The sequence below is a fragment of the Lipotes vexillifer genome, unplaced genomic scaffold (assembly GCF_000442215.2).
Source record: "Lipotes vexillifer unplaced genomic scaffold, Lipotes_vexillifer_v1.1 scaffold1113, whole genome shotgun sequence".
Taxonomy (NCBI): Eukaryota; Metazoa; Chordata; class Mammalia; order Artiodactyla; family Lipotidae; genus Lipotes; species Lipotes vexillifer.
In genome coordinates this window covers 697,937-704,781 of record NW_006777938.1, presented here as the reverse complement: position 1 = coordinate 704,781, position 6,845 = coordinate 697,937, and positions in this window count along the sequence as shown.

Genomic DNA, 6,845 nt, shown 5'->3' with positions numbered 1-6,845 from the left:
AAAAAAAAAAAAAAAAAAAGAATTGTATCCTGCATAGAGAACAGACTTGCGTTTGCCAAGGGGGAGGAAGGGTGGGGGAGGGATGGATTGGGAGTTTGGGGTTAGCAGATGCAAACTATTATATATAGAATGGATAAACAACGAGGTCCTACTGTATAGCACAGGGAACTATATTCAATATCCTGTGGTAAACCATCATGGAAAAGAATATGAAAAATAATGTATATATATGTACTTTGCTGCACAGCAGAAATTAACACAACACTGTAAGTCAACTATACTTCAATTAAAAAAAAAAAAGAATTATGTCCAGGGGGGCGGAATCTTGTATCATCTATGAAGTGGCACATAATCAGTGGGAAGGTCTCAGCATCGCTAACGTATGACAAATAAAGAAGCACATGGTCTCCATTTCTGCATGGATCAGAGTTTCGTTATTTGACATCCAACCACGGAATTGTATTTCCTTCTCAGTCTTCCCTCAGCCCCCGCATTTAGAGGGGGCACGAGCAGGATGAGGAGTCCTCACTTGTTGCTAAGTTGGTAATTGTTGGATTGAGTGGAACTGAGGATGCTCGGGTGGTGAAGAATGACAAATCCCATGGTGGCATTTGTGGTGCGTCTTCTTGACCCACAAGTATAGAGAAGGACCATCACTTCATGTAGATGATCAACAACCCCCAGGGAATTGTCTGCTTTCCAGAGTAGGGTGGATTAGAATGTAAAAAGAAAACTCAATCCCCTAAGAATCACAAGGATTTCTGAATTATTCTATGGCTGTTCCTAGGCTGAGTTTGTACCCTGAAACTGGACTCTAAGAAACCAGAGGGACACCAGGGATCAAAAGCTATTCACCTGATTACAGCAACCAGACATGGGGCCTGGGAGGCCAACTTCGGGGTCCGAGGCCAAGGTGGGGCTGTACTGAGCTGGACAAGACACTAGGGTGGACAATGTGGTGTATCCAGGGCATAGCCAGGGTCAACTGAAAGTCACAGAGCTGGATCAAAGCCACCAGAGTCAGAAACTAAAGAAGAGGAGACACATCGACAGAACCAGGATGCAAATCCCACGTGTCACAGGGTGTAAAGCTGGGTGCGTGCCGGCCAACACCATAAGCCTTGGGAGTTACAATACCCACACCAATGGCCTAAAGCAAACCAACAATTCTCTATTAAAAAAATTTTAATTTCCTGGTGGCACAGTGGTTAAGAATCTGCCTGCAAATGCAGGGGACACAGGTTCGAGCCCTGGGTCCTGGAGGATCCCACATGCTGCGGAGCAGCTAAGGCCGTGCACCACAACTACTGAGCCTGTGCCCTAGAGCCTGCGAGCCACAACTACTGAGCCCACATGCCACAGCTACTGAAGCCCGTGGCGCCTAGAGCCCGTGCTTCACAACAAGAGAAGCCACCACAGTGAGAAGCCTGTGCACCACAGTGAAGAGCAGCCCCCGCTCACCGCAACTAGACAAAGCCCACGCGCAGCAATGAAGACCCAACGCAGCCAAAAATAAATAAATAAATAAAGTGTTTCTCTAAAGAAAAAAAGAGAGAAAAAAGAAAGCAATCGGCAGTCCTGGGTTCTCCAACTAGCAGCGAGACCCGTGCCAAATCTCCTTTAAAAAAAAATTTTTTTTTTTTTTCTGATTGGAAGTAAAACACATATTCATTATAAACTAATCAGAACATACAGGTTGAATTTTTAATAACTTGACCCAGTGAAAGCCACTAGTGTTTTGGTATATTTTTCCCCAATTTTTTTTCTGTGTTTATTCACATAATTGGGATGGAATACTATTTGAATTGACACTTTAAACAAATAAATTTCTTGGGGAAGCACCACCCAGTGACAGTTCAGGCAGGCTCAGAAGGTAGGTCTCAGGCCAACTCGGGTCTGTATCAGCTGCCAGGCTGCAGGGTTGTACAGGTAAGGCAGGGGCCAGGCCTGGCCAGGGAGTAGGGGGGCGGCTAGGCAGATCTCACTCAGGGAGCAGCTTTTGTATTTTCCCCTCCTCCCCTGGCAACAAGCACATTTCTCTGTTCGTTGGGAGCCTGAGCAAGTGCTGACAGGGTGACTAGTTTCCTCTGCACAGTCTTCCTCATTAAGACGCGTGCAGAATCGTGTCTGAATGCACGGCTCTTGTGGGGGACATTCCATTTCGGTCCAGATCGGAATAAAGAACGACGTCTATTAGGGAGTCCTGAGGGAGAGCAGGGTGACTCCTGACTCTGTGGTTTCTGACCGATCTGAGCAGCAGGGCCCTCAGGCAGGTGGACCTGAAGCTCTGGAGAAGAGAAGTTTCAGCAGGGTGGGCGTGCCCGGAGCACAGAACAGACACCATGGGTGTGGGTGAAGTCCCTCAGTTCCCACGCACCACCCTGCACCGCTAGGTTCCATGAGAGCGAGTTAGGAAGGGCCAGCGGCCAAGTTTGCGTGCAAGACAGAATCTGCTGGCCAAGGTGGAATTGTGCTCAGAGCGAGCTTCAGGAACTTTTTGAAACCTGTGACGTCAGTTCCTGAAGTAGTGTCCTCGTTAGCTATGAAAATGGCCTTTGGCGACAACCACTGGGCAGGATAAAGGGCAGCTGGCAGCAATGGGATGTTTGCATCCTTTCTCCTTACACACTGCCTACGGCCACTGAATTTGCAAAGACAAGCCTTTTGTCAGCACCCCCATGGACTGGGGCCTGGGAACATAGGAGGCCTCTGACCCTTCTTCCCAGGGCTGAGACTCCTGGGGCAGAGTTGGGGTTGAGCAGCTGTTACAATGCAGGGAGCTGCAGCTTATGAACTTGCATCACTGGGGTGAGGTCAGGACCAGCCCCCGGGGTGGACCTCAGCCTCTGCCACCAGTGAGGTTGTTCAAAGCACAGCTCATCACCTTTCTGCTGTGGGGGGTCTTAAATCAACCTGGAGCTGGCCTTTGACTTCCAGGGAGTGCTGCCTTGGGAGCCTGCTGAGATCACTGAGGCTCAGTCTGCGGGAAGTGCAGGGTGGGTTGCATTTTTCTAATTCAACTACTTGGAGGGAAGAGGTCTTGGAGTTTTGGATTCCCTGACTAGTCTGGAGAGGAACCTTTTCTGGTCATGCTGGGCTAGGCTGAAGGAAAGAGCAGACCTCGATAGATAAACTAGTAACACAAGGTCTAATTTGCCTTTGAGTGGGCATTACTTCCTGCTCCTTGGGGTACTTGGATGCTGTTTGCCCCCTGCCTTGGTGTGCCAGGGCCCCAGGAGCCCTCAGGGAGTCACAGGGCAGTGCTCAGCTGCTTTCTCCTCAGGCCTCTGTACTTATATGACTCACAGAGGTGGACTGATGGGCAGTGCAGGTACCCTTCTTTCCTGCTTTACTGCATCAGGAGAGGCTGCGAGGTTTCCATAAGCAGAACTTAAAAATTGCAGCATCGACCTGGCTCATTGCTCAATCTCCCTAGTCAGATACCAGTCGTATAGGCTTTGTTTTTATGCCAGAACATTCTGATCTAAGGAAGTACTCTCTCATCCTATGTAACTTAGAAAAGGGGTGTTGAAACACTTTTTTTTACTCTACTGGCAGTGAAAAATATTTCTAACCTTGTAACTCAATACATCAGGCATAAATTCTATATACATATAAAACTGAAACCAAATTTCACAAAACAATACTTACTATTTTGACTATGTTTCAATCCAACCTATTACAGAATATATATTCTATTCTCTTTCATTAAGGAAGAATGGGTTGTAACCCACTAAACTGGTTTCATGCTCCACTAATACACAACCCACAATTTAGAAATCATTGCTTTAGAGCAGTACTGTCCAATAAAAGTATAAGGCAAGTCACTAATGCGAGTCACGTATGTAATTTAAAAGTTTCTAGTTAGCCACACTAAAAAGGCAAAGATAAGCAGGTGAAATTAATTTTAGTAATATGTTTTCCATAGCTAAAATATTACGATTTCAACATGTAATCAGTATTAAACATTGTTAACAAGCTATTTTCCTTTTTTTAATACTGTTTTTGAAATCTAGTATGTACTTGATGCTCATAGCACATCTCAGTTTGGACTAGCCACATTTCAGCAAGTGCTCAATAGTCACATGGGGCTGGTGACTCCCCTTTTGGCCAAGTTTAGAGGATACTTCAGGAAGAAGATTCAAATGTTTATCCTGGTGTTTACAGGTGTGTGAGGTCCTGGCAACATATATATATATATATATATATATATATATATATATATATATATATATATATATATATATATATATTGGAAGCTGCATTTTCCAGGCACCTCTGCTCCAGCACCAAGAAATAACATTACAACAGAATGGATTTGGGCTTGGCATCTGGATTTATTATTAGAAATCCTGTCTTTTGTGTAGTTTGGGGAGACATTCAAGGAGGATGTTCAGGGGGACACCATTCTATCTCCTAAGTAAACCTTAAGGTGTAAAGTTAGCTGAATTCAACAAACCATTATTGAACAGTTACTGTGTATCAAGTGTAAACCAGTGTCTCAGCATCTAAGTGTTTTTTGGGGGGCTCTTTTACTCAGAGCCAGAAGGTGATTTGCATAGGGATTGTCCCTGCTTTGTCCCTAGTGGCCTTTCTTTTAACTCTTTCTGTACCAGGGGCTTTCTTCTCCCTGCAAGCCTGCCACTACCCAGCGTCCCCTACTCAGGGTGTGACTCAGGTGGAGACCTGGCTGAGAGAGCTGATGTAAACTGGGACGGCTGTGCTTCAGATCCAACTAAGTTTATGATTGTTGATGATGACAGCGCTTGCAGCTGACATTTACATCAGCCTTTAAAATTAACACTCACAAATACATCATCTGATTGAATTTTCACAGCAACCCTGGAAGTTGAAATCCCTTTTATCTTCTCCATTTTATACATGAGCAAACAAAGGCTCAGGAAGGTTAAGAAAATTGTTCAATATCAAACATTCATTTGAGTCAACATACATTTCTTTTGAGCACCTACCAGACACAATATTATATGTTGAGCTTATAAGAAGGAATAAAGTTCTAGGTATTGGTTGAATTGGGGCTCAAATGAAAATCTCTAGTCCAAATTTCAAGCTTTTTATGCCATCCCACACTATTCTCATTTTATGTAGGTGGAAATGCTCACCATCTATATTAATTTGTTCTTGGCTTGACTTGACTGACCTGTTTATCATGGATCATCAATTACTTAAAAAATTTCATTGGGAATTCAGGGTTGGAGTCCACTCTGTTCTCTACATTTACTAACTCCCTTTAAACTCATTTAGGACCTGAAAAATTGGATAACTCTCATATGGAGTTTTGAGTCATTCGGTTATACTAATGTTGGTCTAATATTGTATACTAATATCACTAACAATGGTAAATTAAGCAGAGAGTGAGTCTAGGATTCAAGATTCTCATCCTTCCTTCAGAAAACCCTCAAAAGCATATTTTCTTGGTGCTCTAGAACATTCTATAGCATGAGTTGTTAGTAGAAGCTAAGCAAAGACGGGGAAAAAAGTCGGTAGGAGGCTTCTTGTGTCAAATTAATTTAGAAATCACTTAAACAGAGTTAAATAAATTTCTTTATGGAAGGAATTTTAAGAGCCTTTAACATGCTGATGTGATAGATATAGATGTAGAGGTAAGTATAGATTTATAGTATATATGTAGATAAAGATACACAGTATAAAGATAGATAGATACAGAAATGGGAGGCAACATAATGTAATAGTTAAAAGAATGGATTCTAGATTTGGATTGCCAGATTGAAACTTGGCTCCAGTATTTGCTAGTTGTGTGACCTCTCTTGCCTCAGTTTCCTCATCTGTAAAATGGACATTATGATAGGGTTGTTGTGAGAATCAACTAAAACATGCAAAGCACTTAAATCAAAATTTGTGACATGATGAATGCCCAATAACTCTTAGATGAAAATGTTAGCTATATTTAGCATGTGACATTTCCCAAATGTCCGATCAAAAGCCCTCCTTTTTTGTTGTTGTTGTTGTTGTTGTTGTTGTTTTGCGGTACGCGGGCCTCTCACTGTTGTGGCCTCTCCCGCCGCGGAGCAACAGGCTCCGGACGCGCAGGCTCAGCGGCCATGGCCCACGGGCACAGCCGCTCCGCGGCACGTGGGACCCTCCCGAACCGGGGCACGAACCCGCGTCCCCTGCATCGGCAGGCGGACTCTCAACCACTGTGCCACCAGGGAAGCCCCAAAAGCCCTTCTTTTAATAGCATCTTCTAGGGTTAATATTACAGAAATACTCTTTGTAAAATGCTTCTCAAGAACTTAGAGCACAGGTTGGAACTGGAGAAAAGGGGTAGGAGCTGGGAGCTCTGTTTTGGACGATGGGCGGAGACTGTTATATGAGGTCACTGGTTGAGGAAAGATTTTGTCACTGGAGGAATGGAGTCCTCACCATTGTAGTTTCATCTCCATGAAGGCACAGGTTGGTCGTCCAAGAGCTTGGGGCCCAGGGACAGCAAATAAGTGGCATGTATGTCATGACTTCTGTCTTCTTCCCTCATGGCAGACATTGCCAACTGATCATGATGCGCTCTCCTGCCAACCTTCTTAACACGGGACTTCATGCAACTCTACAAGAAGGGTGGAATCTGTGTGTGAGAGAAAACCTACTTTCTAGCCCTGGGTCAGTCATCGTTTGGTGGGGAAGAAAGTAGCAGTGATTCAACACAGCTGGTTGCTGAAACCCCGATGCATGGGTCAGACAACTAATTCTAGTGAGACACCAGCTTTTCAGCTAACTTTGTTTAGAGTTGGCTCTGTATAGAGGCTGAGGAAATTAACTAACAGCAAAAGTCGTGGTAGTCATAATAGTAGCAAAAGTGAGAAAGAAATTGG